This window comes from Xenopus laevis, chromosome 2L (assembly GCF_017654675.1).
Source record: "Xenopus laevis strain J_2021 chromosome 2L, Xenopus_laevis_v10.1, whole genome shotgun sequence".
Taxonomy (NCBI): domain Eukaryota; kingdom Metazoa; phylum Chordata; class Amphibia; order Anura; family Pipidae; genus Xenopus; species Xenopus laevis.
In genome coordinates this window covers 82581890-82602855 of record NC_054373.1, presented here as the reverse complement: position 1 = coordinate 82602855, position 20966 = coordinate 82581890, and positions in this window count along the sequence as shown.

Below are 20966 nucleotides of genomic sequence, written 5' to 3'. Positions count from 1 at the left end.
CACTGCCAGGTGCAGTTATTGTGCCACTTTCCTTCAAATCCTTAAAAAAAATCCTTGAAAAAAATCAAGGTCTGACTTTTCTTTTTCTTGTTCTCTGCATAAATGCTGAGATCAAAAGAAACCCTGGTATTAATATGATGCAATAAATACACCAAAATACAAGAAACTGCTGAGAGTTAGCTAGGAGCTCATTTAGGGTGAGATATGGGGTGAATTATTATCTGTTGATATTCTTGGGACTATAGCTGAAAAGTTGATACAACAATAATTTACTTTTTTTATGCTTTTTAGGTTAACAAGTAAAAAAAAAAAAAAAAAAGGAAGATGAAAAGAAATACATTTAAACGAAAGTTCGCCAGTGGAGTCAACTAATAAATGGTCAACAATTCTCTACAACAATAATTGATTTTAACTGTAACTTTATCTTAAAGTAAAGGGGACCCTAAACAAATAATGGTCCTCAAAAGAGGGACTTGAAAATCACTACCTTATAAATGTGTCTTTTGTCTCTTTCTTTTCCATTTATATGGTCAATGCCATAAGGATTTCTGCAACTAAAGGTTTTTTTGTCATAATTTCCCCCTTTCTTTAGACAAATATATCTGGACAGCACACATCTACCTAAAAGATGTTCTTTTCCAGATCATATGTCAATGAAAAATTGCATTATGCTGGATCAAATAAAAACCAGGTTTATTACTTACTTTATCATTTTGAAGACGGCGCACAGTAGTTTTCTTCAAAGTGCAGTAGCAAAATGATTTCATGGAGGCTTAGTTTTGAAAATGCATGCTGAGTCTGATGGTTTCAGTCCATAAGTTATTTCCTTGTGAATATAGAAATGAATGTTCATACTACAGAACACTGAGGGAGTGCATTCGGTAGAGTGAAATCACAATCCGTACTGTGTAAGTAAATGCATATAATAAAGGGAAGTAAATAGCCCGTGTCATGTACAAGGAGTTAGGAGAAAACTATAAGCATGAAATATATCTATTCAGGTAGGTAAGAGAAAGTAAGAGCAATGAAGTGCTGTAAACTGAATGAAAACTTTTATTGGACTAATGTTGAAATTACAGACCTGACACATTCCTTCTCCACAAACAAAAGCAAATAGGTTGTAGCTGGTGGTTCTTAAATTGCAGATAATTAAAGATAAAATACAGACCTTTCATAACCTCAGATGTCTTGTTTGAGAGTGCAGTCACTTATTCTGAAATTACTTTTAATAATTTTTTCCATCTCTATAGTGGAAATGTTATTGCAGCATAACAAATAAGGTCCTCATTCAAAGGAAACATAACAAATCGATTTTATGTGTGTGGGTTGCAAAACTTTGGAGCATTTGGATTGTTGCGGCCATGTGGGCATAAGGGTATGGATGTATAACTGAACACAACTTCATTATCACTTAAGAGAGATTGGACCAGAATTGAGTGAGGAAAAATATTTCACATGAAAAGTCATAGACAAGATTCAATTTGAGATGCAATTCAGTTCGGAAAAGTTCCAAAAGGTTATCAAGTGAAAACTCTATGGAAGTCTATGGTAAAAACTGGAACTGAATTAGGAGAAATATTTTTCTTGTCTATGAGTTCTTCACTGAATTGGATCTGGCCCATTGTGTACATTATCCATTGCAGGTTGTAGTGGTGCACAATCTACCTTAAGTAAAAAATAGTGGTTTTCATTACTTTCACCTCACTGACTGGTGTTTCTTTAACCCCCTCCAAGACATATATAGGTCATTCTAATTGATTGATCTGTGTTTTATTTATTATAGAATAGCATATACTATAGTAGTCATGTAAAAAGTTTTCTTCTCAGTTTCCTTGTTGCATTTATTTTACTAGATTTTAGTGATGGGCGAATTTATTCGGCAGGTGTGAATTCGCAGTGAATTCCAACTGGTGAATAAATTTGCAAAACCGCAGCGAAAATTCGCCTGCGTCAAAAAAAATTGGATCCCGCTATTTCGCAAATTTTTCGTCGTTTCGCGAATTTTGTGGGAAATTCGCAAATTTTTCAGCAAAGCAAAATGCCCCAAATTCGCCCATCACTACTAGTTTTCAGTAAATTAATGTCTTTCTTAAGGCCTGGGACTCAAAACTGTACTGAATACTTAAGGTGAGGGCTTCCCACAAATCTTCAAAGAGCAAAATGCTTTCATCCCTTGAGTTAATGTCCTTTTTCTGCAGAACAGAACTTTATTTGCTTGAGTAGTGCCTAGAATTACACAGTTTGTTATACACAAACATCCCCAAATCCTTGGGTGGTCCCCCAACATGCTACCATGCACTCCATTATGGAACACAATCCTGCAGCCACTTGCAGGAATACAGCATTGACTATATTCATGCAGGCTGATTGGCTTGATAGTTTGTCAACACTGTATTCATGAAGGGCTGGGGTAAGCACACAGACAAACTTGCATACACAGTAAGTTTAGGGCTGATACTGTGCTCTGCACCTCGAAACAGATTTTTTATTTCTTGTTAGAGGCAAAGCACAAGACTCCTCCTAGTGCTCTTACACTTCTGTTAGGGGTTTTCATAATTGAACATAGCTAGAGTTGCAAACAAGTACTCTCGCTATTTTATCATACAATTGTGACACCATGAAACAAAATGTTTATCATAGAGTATATGATGTAAAGAATAAGATGCTACAGGCAGGGCTGGATTCACATAGGGGGCACCCCGAGGCCCACTTATTGTCACCCCTATCTGCTCCCTTTGATTTACGCAGATTTTCATCGTCTGGACCAGGACAATGGGGATTGGCGAATGGGAAATTTAAAAATCTATTTCATCTACTGCACATACCCAGTGTTTCCAAACCAATGTGGGTGTGGTTGAACAGCATGCCGCCCCCTAAAGTCCTGCTGCCCTAGGCCCGGGCCTTGGTGGCCTTTCCACAAATCCTGGCCTGGCTACAGGTATGGCTATAGCACTTGGAGAAAATTACAGTCAAATAGAATTGATTCAGATTTGTGTTTTAAAGTGGTGTTATTAAGAGCTGGTGAAAAGAAATGTTCAACATTGTGAAGTTAATACCCAAAATACCATATTTGCCAGGCTTACATGTTATTAAATGTTGCAGTGAATTTAAAAAAATTTTTAAACAGTTTTTAAACACACAATTTGTATTATTTTGCAGTGCTAATCTATAAGGCTAAAGTCATATCATGGGACCCCATGGCCTGAATAGGGGCAATAGGGTCTTGAAGGGGCCTAAGGAGAACAGCTATCCCCCCCCTTTTTTTCTATTCCAAGGGCGCTGATTGGCTGGCGGGTCCCAGGCGAAGGAGCAGAGGCAGGAACAGTGGTAATACTTACCATTTGGCGCCGGTTCGTGGAGGAAGAAGGACGCAGCATCCCACCCTCCCTCCCTGTAATATGTGTTTTAGTCGCAGTTGCGGAGGGTACCTTTGCAAGGACCCCCAGGGGAAGTTAAAAGGGGGTATTTCATAGTGAGTGGAAGTAGCCTTGTAGGCCTGGGTCCTCATGGTACGGTAGGCAGCCCGGTTTAGGGTTAGGAGAATGGAACAGGAACCTATCTTGGCAGTTTGGGTACAGCCACCCCTACCCCATTCCCCTCTCCCCTGGGGTGGGGGGAATAATATGGTAAAGGTTAAAAAGTTTGTTATACAAACGGTTGTTAAAAGGTTAAAATGTTTAGGTTGTTAAAAGGTTAAAATGTTTTACATGATAATTATTTTAATACTGTGTTTAAATAAACAACTGCGGCCATCTCTTTCCAAACCAGTGGTGTGTATGTATTATTTGGGATAGGAGGTTTGTGGTGTGTGGGAAGGTAGAGGGAGAGGTGTGGAATCGACGCTGCACCCGTCAGGGGTTTTTTGTAAATGAAAATATGTCAAATCTCAAAGGAAGATAATACCATAAAGTGAAAATAATTTTTTACAACTAAAGTGTGTCAGTTCATCCAGCTTGTACAAATAAACTGTTTCTTGACAACAAATGTTATTTTTATTAGAAAGTGGGTTTCATTCTGTAGTTCAGTGAAAATCTGTTATTAACATTTGACCCCAGTTTTAATCCCTGCAAACTATTGTTTGCTGCAGAATTTATCTATCTTTTGCTGTGGGACCATGCAGTAGCTTATTTGTGTAAACTATACTGGAGTCTCTGAAGCAAATACTCATTTCTTAGCAGAGAATAGTAATAGTGGATTTTTTTTTTTAAAACGGAACCCTGCTTTACTGGTTCTTTAAATGAGGAAAAGGTCAGTGTTGTTTGAAAATCCCCCTCATAAGGTCAGACCCTTGCCCCAAGGGCAATACCTCACATGACCAGTGAAAGAATGTTTTTGGTTAAAGTGAAATATAATGTAGACTGTAAAAATATATCTCAAAAAATTAGTAATTGTCCAGAAATGTTACTTAAATTGTATCTTGAGCCATGGGCAAAAGAGGAAGCTGTCTTTAATTTAGACTAAAGACATAAATATAAAAGTATATATGATAGGTAAAGCATTGAAAAACAGTATTTTTCTATTCTTCAAGCAATGTACAGTATATGCATAATTCAGAATGAAGAAAACCCAAATGACAGGCCTGCAGGCAGCAACTGTGAAGACCCCGTACTTCTCCAGAAGAATAAGGAATTTTTCTTTCAACTATTAAGTTGTGACATTTTATTAATACAGGTATGGTATCTGTTATCCGGAAACCTGTTAACCAGAAAGTTCTGAATTACTGGAAGGCCATCTCCCACGGACTCCATTTTAATCAAATATTTAATTTTTGTTTTAAATGATTTCCCTTTTCTCTGTAATAATAAAACAGTACTTGTACTTGATCCCAACTATGACTTAAGTAATCCTTATTGGAAGGCAAAACAAGTCTATTGGGTTTATTTTGGGGCCGATTCATTAACTTCGAGTGAAGGATTCGAAGGTAAAAAGCTTCGAATTTCGAAGTTTTTTTGGGCTACTTCGACCATCGAATGGGCTACTTCGACCTTCGACTACGACTATCGAAGGATTCGAAGTAAAAATCGTTCGACTATTCGACCATTCGATAGTCGAAGTACTGTCTCTTTAAAAAAAACTTCGACCCCCTAGTTCGGCAGCTAAAAGCTACCGAAGTCAATGTTAGCCTATGGGGAAGGTCCCCATAGGCTTGCCTAAGTTTTTTTGATCGAAGGATATTCCTTCGATCATTGGATTTAAATCCTTCAAATCGTTCGATTCCAAGGATTTAATCGTTCGATCGAAGGAATAATCCTTCGATCGTACGATCGCAGAATTTGCGCTAAATCCTTCGACTTCGATATTCGAAGTCGAAGGATTTCAATTCCTAGTCGAATATCGAGGGTTAATTAACCCTCGATATTCGACCCTTGATGAATCGGCCCCTTAATGTTTAATTGTTATTTTTTTTAGTAGACTTAAGGTATAAAGATCCCAATTACAGAAAGACCCCTTACACAGAAAACCACAGGTCTTGGGCATAACAGGTCCCATACCTGTAGCAATACCAATGATCTAGCAGCTAAGGTTGTGTTCGACCTTTTTCAAGTAGGCATTTAAAAAAATTTAAGGTGACCTACTGTGCTCCACAAGTGCCAATGGGTAAAGGGTATGTTATTTTATTTTTACCCAATATCATAACTCCACAACCGGGATGAAGTTGGAATTATTGCATGTTTTAACTTATAGCTATTCTTGGAAGTCCAGCCTGTAAGTCAGTTGTTATTACATGTATGGGACCTGTTATCCAGAATGTTTGGGACCTGGGGTTTTTCGGATAACGGATCATTCCCTAAGTTTCCTAGACAATCATGTAAAATATAAATAGGCTGGTTTTGCTTCCAGTAAGGATTACTGATATCTTAATTTGGATCAAGTACAATGTATTATTTTATTATCACAAAGAAAAGGGGAATCAATTTTAAAAATGTAGATTATTTGGACAAAATGGAGTCTACGCGAGACAGCCTTTCCGTAATTCTGAGCTTTCTGGATAACAGGTTTCCAGGTATCTAATATAAGTAATTATAAATCAACTGGACTTGCTGAGTAATTATTGAAAACTTATCAGTACACATCCGAGCAGCTTCTTCAGTTGCACTGACTGGTATGGGAAGTTCTCGGCATATAGACTGTTCCACTAATCCAATCACTATGGCACATTGTAACTGAAATTTACAGAGAAGTTGATTCTGTGTACCATATATATACTCGTGTATAAGCCGACCCGCGTATAAGCCGCGGTACCTAATTTCACCTATGAAAACCAGAAAAACGTATTGACTCGCGTATAAGCCTAGACACAACTCAGAAAAGTCTCAGAGATATCAAACAGTCGGTTTAATGTTAAAAATCAAGCCATGATGCTTAAAGGAAAACTATACCCCCCAAACAATGTAGGTCTCTATTAAAAGATACTGAGTAAAACAGCTCATGTGTAAAACCCTGCTTCATGTAAATGAACCATTATCATAATAATATACTTTTTTAGTAGTATGTGCCATTGGGTAATCATAAATAGAAAATTGCCATTTTAAAAAATAAGGGCCGCCCCCTGAGATCGTAAGATTCACTGTGTACACATACAAACCACATGTAAGGTCACATGAGCCAATTAACAGACAGAGTTCTGCCATTTGCTTCCTCACTTCTTCCTGTTACAGTTAGTGTTGTAGTATTTCTGGTCAGGTGATCTCTGAGGCAGCACAGATAGAGTCACGAAATGGTGGTTCAAGGCAAGAGATGTAAAAGGGAAATATTTATGTAAATATATATTCCAGTTTGGTAAGATTCTTTAATATGTCATTCAATTTGATATAAACTATCTGTTGCTTAAGTATTCATTTTGGGGGTATAGTTTTCCTTTAAAACATTAATTCATCGTACAATGATAAAAAAAAAACCTCTGGTAGATGAAATAGATATATTAAGAAGACAGCTGCCTTACCGGTAAATTTGCTCCAATGGGAGGGGAGAGTCAGGAAGCTGCTCCCTGTAGTAGGCGCTGATCACCTTCAAAGGCTGCCCAGAGTTGTTAGTGGGTGGGTGGGAGGGGAAGCTGCTCTCTGCTGCTGGGCCCCTTCAAAGTTTAAGCGATCACTGGGGTAGGGGCAGCCCGGAGATGCTGGCAGGCAGAAGGGGAGAGCTGGGGATACTGCTTCCTGCAGCCGGCGCCGGAGTTGTCACGTCGCTGAGCTGATGACGTCAGCGTGCGCACACACTCCTTGCGCTGTTGCTCTTTCTTCGTGGCTGGGAGGGGGCAGCCCGGAGATGCTGGCAGGCAGAAGGGGGGAGCCGGGGATACTGTTCCTGCAGCCGGCGCCGGAGTTGTCATGTCGCTGAGCTGATGACGTCAGCGTGCGCACACACTCCTTGCGCTCTTGCTCTTTCTTCGCGGCTGGGAGGGGGATCATGTGGGATTCATCTCTACAAATTTACCGGTAAGGCAGCTGACCCACGTATAAGCCGAGGTAGGATTTTCAAGCACATTTTGGGTGCTGAAAATCTCGGCTTATACGCGAGTATATACGGTAGTTACTGTGATAAGATTACCAATGTGTCATGCAACTCCAAGAAACAGGTGTTAATTCTGAACTGAAGAAGCTGCTCAGATGAGAAGTGAAACGTCTTCAATAATTACTCTGCAAGTCCAGTTGTTTTATAATTACTTATATTAGATATACCATGACCTGGATGAATGAAAATCTTCATAGTCAGGTTTCCGGACAATGGATCCTATACCTGTATAGCAAATAACTTACTCAAAAATGTTTTCATAAATATGTGAAATTATAATCAGATATTGCTGTCCCTGATTATCTATAGGACTGCAACGTGTGCCTTGAGACCACCAAAAATTATGAAGTTGCCATTTTCTCTCTTGAATGGAATTACTGCCTTGGGCATGTGTACGTTATCACAATACAGCACCCCCACTCCTCTGATGAAAATATTGCCTGTTCTCTGGTCTTTAGCTATAAAATAATCACAGGATACATTTTGCATATATTATGTGGCACCTAAACAGGACAATGTCTGCTTTTCATACATTTGATTACAGTATAGCATTGTTAGTTAATCATAACTTACAAGTAATGCACCTATGATAATGACAACAAGACCACTGATTTAGTGTTGAGCTGTCTATTATGGAAAGTTAGGGGCACAATATCTCCTTTAATCTGGCAAATAGTCTGCTAGAGGCATGTTTGTCTTTCTCTCTGGATCACCATAAATAGGATTGAAAGCAGAAAGTAAGGGATCACGAGTAACTAAATATATCACTATATAACTTTGTATTTCACAGGAGTTTAACTTACAAACCAACTTACAACATAGATGAAAAATAAACATGAAAAATGGCATTGGTTTCCTTCTTCATTTGGTGTAAATCAAATGCAGGCAGACCAAATGCACAAAATCTTAATCAATAATGCATTGCAACACATGCCTTTGAGCACAAGCATTTTCTCCTTGGCATCTATTTTGCTAAGAGACATCTGTGTATTCCAATTGAACAACATCTATTTTGTTGTTCATTACTCCCTTTTCATAAAAAGCATCTTATATTAAAGCCATTAAGTTTATGGACTTATCAAATATTATGATTGTTGTGGTGTGTTATTTCTTTTCAATATATGTAAAAGCACAGTTCTACCAAACTGCAGTTGCTAATGACACTAATGGTGTAACGTAATAAAAAAGCCTAACATTTGATCACATCTAGTAGCCCCTAGCAACCAGAGGTATACTTCCGAACAGCTGACCATGTATACTACTCGCTGACTGCTTGCTATGGGTTACCAGAGAATTAGCAAACTTTAGGCAGTTTATTACATTACCCCACAAGTGTACAAAATGTAGAGGGAGCTAATTTACTTACAGAAAGTACAATGTAACAGTAAAGTACTCAGTCCTGCCCTTATTTTCCAACATGCTTAGCAGTCTACTTGCCTTAGTATTAGCAAAGCAGGAGCTGTGGTGCATACAGGGTAACCACTTATAACAGTGGAATGTAATAAAAATAATGAATGGAAAAAATATTGGCAAAAATAGCGATTAATGATTAGCATTTTACAATGTAATATTGTTCCTTAGATATTTATTACTTGGTAAATTTTATTACACATTACACAAGTTTTTCAGACATGCAAGGACAGATCAAAATTCTTCCCAGTTTCTCTCATTGGATCATATACATTAAAATTTTTCTCTTGTGTTTGTTCTTAGGTAATTATCACTAGCTACTAAATTTAATAAATGCTAATATGAGACTTTTATTACATTCCAGACTAATGCAATAACAGGGGAATGAATATGGGTTTCTTTTGCTTTGTAGTTCTGGCACCATTCCTCAGGTAAAGGGTTACTTAAAGGGGGACTATTGTAAAATTTAAAAATCTAACGTAAGCTTCATTATATGGTGAATAAAGTACACCCTATTGTAAAATATAAGGATATTATAAGTCACAGAGGAGTTCCATGACAATATAAAAACACGAGGCAGAAGGCAGTGCTTTTATACAGGTCATGGAACTCCTCTGTGACTTATAATATCCTTATATTTTACAATAGGGGGTACTTTATTCAATATACTATATATCAACAAGGGGTACTTTATTTATTATAATACACAAGTTTTAGTGAGTCATGTGACAAAAATTACATCACTACTCACCGTTTATAACTGATGACATCACTAGTCACCGTTTATATTTAATAAACAAGATATTCATGGCTTTTGTGCATCATAATGAAATAATAAACGTTATTAATATAATCAATTAACAATTCTGTACAGTTTCTGAAATAACCAAGTTACTCTTCGCTACTTCCCTCTCAGTATCTGTCTCTCTTCATTCTCTCTTCATGTAGGAGTCATAAGTGTGATTTTGATTGACAATTAGATATAATATATCTTTGAGGGCTCCATTTCCTATCAGATATATTAGAGTTCACTCAAATAACTGATTCAGCCACAAACAAAATCTAATAAAATATCTGGCATACATCCTGCATGTAGAGAGACAGGAGTTCTGGAGTTTTTAAAAGATTGAGCTCTAATACATCTTTTAGGCAAAAGGATCACTCCTCCAAATGCTGTATTAGACCTGTCAATCAAAATCCAAATCCCTACTCCTGCATGAAAATAAACAGCTGAGCAGGAAATAGTGAAGAGTAACTTGAACTTACATTGAAAAATGGCAATGCTTCATCACGGCAATAAGTAAATAAATATGGGTGGATGTACTAATCTAACGAAATACCTGTTTATATAGTGGAGGTTAATGACAGTATCCACAAGAAAGTTATTCACAAACTATGGTACAATTTTACATTAGTTGATTATCATATAACCACCAATAATTTTCATAGAGTCAAGAATCAAGTCAAGAGTCAAGAGTGAGTTTATTGTCATTTCATCCATATACGTTTGTACAGTACACAGTGGAATGAAACATCGTTCCTCTAGGATCATGGTGCTACACACAACATAGATGTACTGGACAACAAACAAAAAGTGCAAGTGTAAAAATATGCAACTCCTGCAAGACAGGACAGCATAGTGCAGGGACAGGACAAGACAGTGCACACTCAGCAGATTTAATATGTTAAGTAAATAATGCTAAACATCAGACATGATGGGTGTATCATTGTGATATAGCTTAACAGCTCTAGAAAAATCTAAACCAATTCAAGATTAGTTGATGTGCATACTCTATACTACACTATGTGCAGGGTGTATACTGGTATAAAATTGCACCAATGTTTAACATTTGTCAGATTATGGATCCTGAAGGAACTAAGGGGTATATTTATCAAATAGTGACATTAGAGATCACCACAGTCCTCTAGAGTGAAATTCCACCACTCTCCATTCAGTTCTATCGGATTTTGAAAGGCGTGTTTATTAAAGAATGAACTTTCACTTTCACCCATTAAGACACTTGTGAAAACCACCAGAGAAGCCAAGAACCCCCTTTAGAATCCATTGGTATGGTAAAACCTTCAATTAGAGGTGTTCCGAAAATGTGCTACAAAGAAACCACTAAGGTATGACTTTACTCGAAGTAGTCAAATATAACCAATAGTATACGCTTTTGTTTTGAATATCCAGGGGCACACTCCAGTTTAATTTTATCTATAAGCAATTTAATGGCAGTTTCTAATAAATAAAGCTGAAAGCTTAATGTTTTTCTTAATCTCCTCGCAAATAAACAAAGGAATGCATATTTTATACTCAGCACATTCTTTTCATGGACCCTTAAATCTCTTTTGCAAGGTCCATTAGATTTCTTAATTAGTCTGCAAAAGTTATTTTTGTGAACCCTCTTGGCCTTATACTATTTAGATAGCATTAAGTTAAACAGAATCTCTTGTCAGCTACAAAATTTCCATATGCTGGAAAAATAGAAAGTTCATAGCTCTTAAAAGAAAACCATTTACTGAACTTTTAGCCTTCTGAAAAAGATCATACATACAGTCAGGAGACTTTTCCAGAAAGAATGCTACAGAAGGCTTAGCTCCCATTATGATGCTGCTTGAGTTACACTGGGACTGTTATATCTCACTTGTGCCTTCTTAGAAGAATGTAAAGACCAGATTTGCAGAACAACAGATGGGCTCCATCAGTATTTGCAGGTGATAACAGTAAAAAGGATTTACTGAAGAGACATTATACATTCAGTAGCTGCAGAATTTCTGTGTTCTAGAACAGATGTATTATCTATCAAAACTCATCTCGAGAGACTTCACACATTTATCCACATACATTTTACCAAATATCAAGGATCCACCCTTGTCATATAAAACATTCACTGCAGCTAGACTAAGTAAAATTAGCAGCAGGGTACATAAGAAATTTAAAGCATGAATTGATTTTTCAGATGGGGTCAGTGACCCCCATTTGAAAGCTGCAAAGAGTCAGAAGAAGAAGACAAATAAATCAAAAACTATAGAAAAAAATTGAAAGATTGATTGATGCCTGCCCTGAATTTGACTTGCCTGATTATGATACTTGTCTACTTGAACAGTAGGGCATTGATCTCCAGTCATTGCCAGTAGGTCCTCTCCCTGGTTTTAGATTTAGCTCTTTTCTGAATGCATCTCTACTTGAACAAAAAGTTAAAATCAAAATTATTTTTGGGGGGAAAAAAAGCATATGAGCTTTAAATTACTAGTTCCATCACCAATATCTATTAAAAAGCCTCAGAACATTATTTTAAAATACATGTCTCTAAGGCCCATCTTACACTCAAATTTTCCAGCAGTCTTGGGTTAGGGAATACCTGTATTGACACAGATTTTTGGCATTTCTCTTATGTTAGGAAAAAGACATTTGGTGAGACAATTTGGCAAAACAATTTGGCGAGACAATTAGGGGCAGATTTATCAAAGGTCGAAGTGAATTTTCGAATTAAAAAACTTTGAATTGCGAAGTAATTTTTGGGTACTTTGACCATCAAATAGACCAAATTCAACTTCGACTTTGATTCAAATTGAAAATACTTCACAAATTCGCCCGCTCAAAAATCGAAGTATTGTCTCTTCGATTTTCGACACTTCGCCACCTTAAACCTGCCGAATTGCTATCTTAGCCTATGGAGACCTCCTAGAACCTATAGCCAATGTTTGGCTAAGTTTTGAGAAATCAAAGGATTTTTTTGTAAAATCGTACAATCGTTTGATTTCGAAGTACGATTGTACGATTTTAAAAATCCTTAGAATGTCGGAATACCCTATTTGATGGTCGAATTTCAAAGTTTTTTTCACTTCGAAATTCCACCCTTGATAAATCTGCCCCTTAGTCTCATCATACGAAGTACCACAAAATGTAGACATTGCCACTTTCTGGCTTATTATAATGATATTAATACACAATTATAAAACACAAGGAGTCCCGTGTGAGGTGATACAGAGGTTTTAGCCAACCTTCCAGTGAGAAAGAAATTGAATGGGCAAGTCTAATACTGCATTCTGAACCATTTTTTACAGAGAGATAACTAAACCAATGGATCAGCCACTTGGATCTTGTAGGGGCACATACTGACTAAAACAAAAAATCTGATAAAAATATAAAACCTGATTAAGCTACATACTACAGTTGACTAGTGGTGACAACAGCTGTCATTTTCTTTGTAACATTGCTAAGATACACCATTTCCATCTTGCTGTGTTTTACCTCCTGAATTCCATCCATCAGCCACTTAAAACGACTAAAAATATTATCTGGTCCATTCTTGGCACTTAAGGGCCAATGCTCAAACCTTTGTGCAGTTTTGCTTTTCTAATTGTGCCTGAGTGGTATCCATCCACTTAGATTGTAAGCTCTACAGGGCAGGGAACTCTTCCTACTGCGTCTCTTACAAAATGGCACTTAATTTCTGTATATTAATACTTGTACTAAAATGTTGTCATCTCTGTTTTGGCTTAAAGATAAATGAGTAAACTATAACCTGTATATCTGTGCACTGGCAATCTAATTATCTAACTTACAATTCCATCCAGCCATATTTTTTTCTTTAGTTGTTAAATGCATACCATGCACTGAATTAATACTTGGGGTTACTCATATGTTTTATACTAAAATGATTGTCCATAAGCTAATAAGCTTTGCAATAGTTGTTTATGCAGTTTAACAGGCTCCTCCAGAGAAACATAACTTTCTGCCTGAAAATCCCAAAGCTTTAAAGCACTGGGTAAAGGATACAGAAACATGGGATGATCAAAGATATAGAACACTTGGTTTCAATGACTAGTATATTCTATGATCAAACAACTCTAGTGTTTTTGAAGCTTAGAAATAGTGGTGAATAAAACGCTTTGGGACCTAGGAAAAAGAGTGCAGAATTTGTGGATGTCAAAGAACATGAAATGAATACTAATTGTATTTCCGAAAACACTGTATTGAAAGGTTTACACTATTTATTTTGGTGAGAAGTAGGTTGTAGTTATGTTAACTCTAATCAACTTGTCGTTTCTTGAAATGTGTAATGAAAGGAGGTATTCACACAGTGTCCAAAAATATAACTAAAATCATATAGCTCGAAGTGCAACATTTGCACTGGGCCCCTGCACCTTTGCACTCTACCTGTTCCCATCTAAAATGTATTATTCTTATTCAGCATTAGTAGAGCATCCTGAGGGAACCATGGATACGACAGTATCTACGCTTTATTGTTCTGTCAGTAGACATTTCTGTGGAACTGCTACCTAAGGTCACATTTGTTTTGCCAAGAACTTTTATCCCAGTGATGCCTTAAAATATCACATTTTCTTGTATCATTATATTTCATAAAATCATATGCAGCAGGTCATTTGACAATCACAAACATAAAAATTTAAGGAATCAAGCGAAAAGGCACAATGCAGGTGATGTAATTTGATCTTTGAAATTCTGTACCACAGATGAACCACAGTTTGTATATAGCTAAAATCTAGAACTGAACAAATTGTAGATATATAGATGCAGACAATATAGACAATATCCAGATACAGTAGAATTAATAGATTTATTTGTATTTTCCAAGTCAGTTTGTATCTAAATGCAATTTATTGAGCTCATATTGTATTTAAAGATGTAATAAATATGATATTCTTTGTAATACTTTGAATAATATTAATCAAATGATACCAGGAAGTCCAATGAGATATAATTAGTTGCTTCTGAAGTAACATAATTTGTTGCTCAGATTCAAGTTCCAGAAGAAGCTATACAAAAATCTCATGGTTTCTGCAGATGGTTATATTTGTAAGAATTATGTGAAACTATGTATGTTATTATTTTTATCTTTTATATATTCTGCAAGTCCTTACACAAATCATTAATTTACATCATATACATAAGACATGGAAAAGAGGTAGCAGCACTCCCATAATAGAATAAAACCGCCTTTATTTCAGAATTACATCTGGCACATCTGAAATAAAGGCGGTTTTATTCTATTATGGGAGTGCTGCTACCTCTTTTCCATGTCGTTTGAAAGAATGTGAAGGTGAACACATTAATTGGCGTGCACCCTTTAAGTAAGCCTGTTTAAATCTAATGCTGGATGTCTATCTACATCTTATACATAAGACCCTGCCACAGGTGGAGTCATGGGCATATACAGTGTTGGACTGGGCTATCTGAGCCCACCAGAGACTGTAACTTCAGGGCCTCCCTGCCCACTGTCACTAGACACCCAAAACCCTCCCCTTGTAATTTCCTTCCTGACAACACTTCCTTACCTCCACAGGGCTCACCATGATTTCTTATGTTTCAAGGGCCAGTTTGACCCTCATTTGTATAATATGTAAAGTAAACTAGTAACAGAATATTATGTACTGTATGTGTATTGCATACACACAAATCTAAGAGTAGTCCAACCCCATGTGATATACTGCTGTTTTCTGTGCTTTGAGATTAAGATACACTGCCTTTCTGTGTATTGGGGCAATATCTGGAACCATTTGGGCAATAGCTGGACTCCTAAATATCCAAATGCTGACAGTAACCAAGCAATGTCTGTAAAAGATTTGGGAATGGTGGGCCACTGCTCATTATGAGACTAATAAATTACTATAGCATAGCCTGTGAGGCCAATAGGTTATCAGAGTAGCAAAGTGGGAGGGAGATATAGTCCGCTTAAGAGTATTTTCAGTTCCTTGTCAATGACTGCCTCTGTTACATAACACTACTCCCAGGCAGCCAGAAGAGCTAAGGGTTAATTTATGTACCTTATATATTTGAAGAAGTCCACATTCCAGCACACATTCACACACAGTAGCAGTTCAAAATCACAGAGCATAATTTCGGAGCGTGAACTGGTAAAGATAGGCTATTTTCAGTATGGAGGGGTGTGTCCAGAAGCAGAGAGTTTGAGAGTGGAAATGGCACACCCGTAAACTTTGTACACACCGTACTTGTAATTATCTAGTGAATATCATGATAACAGCAGGAAAACCGAAGGCAAAGAGGGCCCACTGGTGCTGGGGCCCATCAGGATTTTTCCCAGTTTCCCGATGGGCCAGTCGGACACACAGTCATATGAAAAAGTATGGGAACCCCTCTTAATTCTTTGGGGTTTTGTTTATCATTGGCAGAGCTTTTAAAGTAGCAACTTCCTTTTAATATATAACATGTCTTATGGAAACAGTAATATTTCAGCAGTGACATAAAGTTTATTGGATTTATAGAAAATATGCAATATGCATCATCTGCTGCGTCGCAGCGCCTAGAAAGGCGAGCTGTGACTGCAGGGAGATAAGCAGTCAACCTTCCCTGCTCTACCTCTGTGTAGTGATGCGCGATGACATCATCGCCAGGCGCCGGTTCAGTATCAGAAGAGTGCGCGCAAAGGGGAGTGCTTCATCACTTCCTGCCCCCTCCCCTATGCAACGAGCGCCAGGTAGGGAAGCTGCTGTTCAACAAAGCAATTGTCACAGAGAAAAGTATTGATCCTTGCCTTAGCACTTTATGGAAAAGAATTGTTCTTACATGCCCATTGCTCTTGCAATGGCTGGCATTGGCGTTTGTTTTGAGCTGAAAATGATTATATAATAAAGGGTTAAGTCGGTTATAGAAATATGTGTTTGAATAAACATGATTAATAAAGCTGTGACCGACCTTCATCCACAAGTTAGCCTCTGAGTCTTAATCGGGTTATTCAATAAAAGGGGGGGATTGTTTTCTTCTCTGCAGTCTAACAAAATAAGACAGGTGCATAAATTTGGGCACCCCAACAGAGATATTACATCAATAATTAGTTGAGCCTCCTTTTGCAAATGTAACCGCCTCTAGACGCGTCCTATAGCCTTTGATGAGTGTCTGGATTCTGGATGGTGGAATTTTTGGCCATTCCTCCATTCAAAATCTTTCCAGTTCAGTTCAATTTGATGGCTGCTGAGCCTGGATAGCCTGCTTCAATTCATCCCATAGATTTTCAATGATATTCAAAGAATATTGTGCTTCTCCCTCATAACTGCCTTTGTAGATTTCGAAGTGTGTTTAGGGTCATTTTCTTGTTGGATTATCCAAGCACAAACTTCAACTTGGTGACTGATGCTTGATCATTATCCTGAATAATTTGTTGATATTGAGTTGAATTCATCCGATCCTCGACTAACAAGGGCCCCAGTACCTGAACTAGCCACACAGCCCCATAGCATGATGGAACCTCCACCAAATTTGACAGTAGGTAGCAGGTGGTTTTTTTTGGAGTGTGGTGTTCTTCTTCCACCATGCAAAGCGCTTTTTGTTATGACCAAATAACTACATTTTTGTCTCATCAGTCCAAAGCACTTTCTTCCAAAATGACTGTGGCTTGTTTAAATGAGCTTTTGCATACAACAAAAGGGTACAAGGCTAGAAAAGCCCACTTTGCCCGTTAGTAAAATTGCCCATAGGGCTGCAACATCTGAAAAGGCTGTGCCTGTATGATAATTTCTAGTCTCTGAGATTTTGTTGGAGGATTTCAGATCTGGATTGTTTGATGCTAGCCAGTTTTTAGTTTATTAAGGGCTCCGGCATTTGAATAAGGCATTCTGCTTCAGATATATTTGAAGGTTTGTGCAGTATGTGTGTTGAATTTTGTTTTAAGTGATCTTTGTGGCATTGACTGACCCAGAACCTTTTCCATGCCGCTTTGTTATATAGGTTTTAGCAGTTTACGGTTTTCAGTTGTAATTCTGTGCTGATCCACAAGAACTATTTACCCTTATAAGGATAAGTGGTGAGATATTGTAGGATTTGTTTTGATTGATTTGCATTGTCATCATGATGAGGTTGTGATCAATTGTCGATTTAGTATGCCATAAGTCCTGTGAGACCAAAATAGCAATGAAAAACTATTGTCTCCATTAGAGCGTGGGCTGCTGCAACAATATAGAAAAATAATAGGAGCGTCACTTGGGGGTTAGACATTTCCTGTTTAGTGTTTTGCAGGTAACACTAGAAACAGTCCTGCATTCATTAGGGTACTAAGTTCCTCAGTTACATCTCCAATGACGTGCTCCAATAACAAGTGTTATCTACCGACTTCTGATGTATGCAATGAAGTGTTAAGATATGCAATAGATGGGCGGCAGCCTTCGGTCTGGGTCTGAGTGATACTTCTGTTGTCACAAATGAGTGAGAGAGAGGAGATGGAATATTCTCATTTACCCCCTGTTGTTTAAGTGCTTGCAATGGGGGCATGGGAGTTCTCTTAAAATGTGGCCATCTCGTGGGTCTGTCCCCTGGAATTCAATTTGCCCCAACTTACATTACATTTAATTTTCCATTTCTTAAGAAATCCTCTACGCTCCATTTTCTAAATTTTTCAACTGACCACCCTCAAATTTTTCAATTTACTCAGGTTTCTCTTCAGCTTTCAAATGCTCCCCATTATTTTTCATTGAAAAAAATGTAAAAATAAAATTTTTGGGGAAAAAATTAATAATGGTACAATATGGTTTTTTTTTAACTTTTGTGTGGCATAATTCAGCACAACAACTGCCCCAATTTTCCAGGTTTGTTGACTTTCCCTCTACAACTGCTATGCTGTTACATCTGTCACATCAGATAGATATTTTCCCTTGTACCTAGATGTTCTAATAAAAATAATATGAAAAGAAAAATGATTCATGACTTGGTTGTGTCTGCCAGCTTAAGATTCTGTAAATAGCATTCAGAAATGCACACCAAGGAAAAGGGATGCAAGGAGCCAATTTACTGTGTTGACCCATTTAACAACTTCTAAATTAATTATTAAAAGAAGAAATTGGCATTGCACACTTTTAGGGCAATGACACATGCTGCAATTTGTGCAAGAAAACACACAAAAATGCTCTTCCATTGGAAAGAGTGCAGAGACGTGCAACTAAACTGGTTAGAGGTTGGGGTTGTTTTCTCTGAAAAAAAAGATGCTTGAGAGGGGACATGATTACACTTTACAAGTATGTAGGAACCCATAGGGGTAATATGCCCCTACATTTACTGATCTTGCGAGTTGCTGGGCAGAGACCCATGTAGCTAGATGTAATTTGCATATCCCAGTTATTGGCCAGGAGGCGCTGTGACCACACCCTGTCCTCTTTGTCTTCTGGTTGCTGACCCAGCTGGATATTTCAGGGAGCCTGGGGGCAACAAGGCCCAGTGCCCTAGAGGGACCAGTACCTCTAGAGAGATAAGTCGGGGAGCAGGGACCCGGAGAATGAGGCCAGCTAGAGATAGGATACTACCCTTAATAGTACTCTCTAGGAAAGTAAGATTGGCAAGTTAAGTAGCAAGAGCAGCTTGGCTCCAACTAGGAGGGATAGCAGGGAGGTAGCTCTTCCCTCAGGCAAGACTGGCCTGTAGATAGTGACACAGCCCAATAGGGAATTAGGGCTAGTGAGTTCCCTGATCCAATGTGTGGGATTCAGGTCATGGTGCTGAGATCTTGAGGGTATATCTATCCTGGTGTGAGGGACATGTTGTAACGATGTCATGATTGTCTGCTGGGCCTCTGTCGATTTGTTAATACAACCCTGTGGATTTTTGTCTCTGACAAATAAATGTTTTATTCTGTTTGACTACAAGAACCTCCTGGCGCCCATTCTTTTCCTGTTTTATTGCACAGTTGCAATACACCACAACTTTAAGCTTCCATTTAGCGAAGGCCCTAGCCTGAAGTGTTAGAGTCACGTGTAACCCATGTTCTAGTGCACTAGCTGGTGATTAACCCAGTTGGTCTGTATAACCCAAAATAGTAATACAAGTATATTAAAGACAAATATATAGACAAATAGCAGGGGACTTTTTTACCCATAAAGAGGTTCACCGTACCAGAGGCCATCCCTTCAGACTATAAGAAAAGAACTTTAATTTGAAGCAACGTAGGTGGTTCTTCACAGTCAGGACAGTGAGGTTGTAGAGTGCACTGCCGGGTGATGTTGTGATGGCTGATTCTGTTAATGCCTTTAAGAGTGGCTTGGATGATTTCTTGGACAGACATAATATCAAAGGCTTGTGTGATACTAAACTCTATAGTTAGTATAGATATGGGTATATAGAATTTATGTGAAAGTAGGGAGGGTGTGTGTATGGATGCTGGGTTTTCATTTGGAGAGGTTGAACTTGATGGACTTTGTTTTTTTTCAACCCGATTTAACTATGTAACTGTCATTTAAACAAAGTTAGCTTCGTTAAGATCATGTACAGTACTGAATTATTATTACACTTAAAAAGGCAACCAATCAAAAATGAAAATTTTATGGAAATGGCACTGCAATGTTTTGGAGCTCTCTGGATACTAGGTATACAGATAAAAGATCACATACATATGACTGCCATAAAAAGGATATTTTGGGCACAAGAGGTAAACCTGAAGGATTAGAATGCGGTGATTGCACTGCAAGTATAGTGTGGTTGCTTCCATTCATGTTGCTAAACAACAACTATATATATAAATGCAGGAAAATATAGTTCCTTGAGCAAAACAACCAATGCCAATATACAAATATGTTTGTGTTAAATCCATAGGAAAATAGAATGAATGTAGAACAATTGGTTGTGTATACATTTTAAATAACAGAGGAGCTAAAACAACACAAGCAACCAAATACCCAACTGGAATGCAGGATGAGCACAAACAAATAACAAAGAAATACAGTACCAACTACTGTAAAATATATGAACATCAGAAATTACTTAGGCGTTCAATGACCAAAATAATAGAACTTCAAAGTGACTTCTAATCTCTTTATAGTTTACAACAGGGGCACATTACTTTTTAGAATACAAGTTGCCATGAGTCATTTGACACAAGTAACATCTACCAAGTACTGGTTATAACTGATGACTTCGCTGGCACTGTTTCTAAGGATGCATTTTACAAGATATTTATAGCTATTGAGTATTGTATACATTTTTTATCGAAAGACATTGTACTAAGAGAAGACAGAGGGAAAAGAAAAAGAGTTGAAAAGCAGAAGGGAATAAGAATTAAAAGGAAGAGTGATAGGGATAC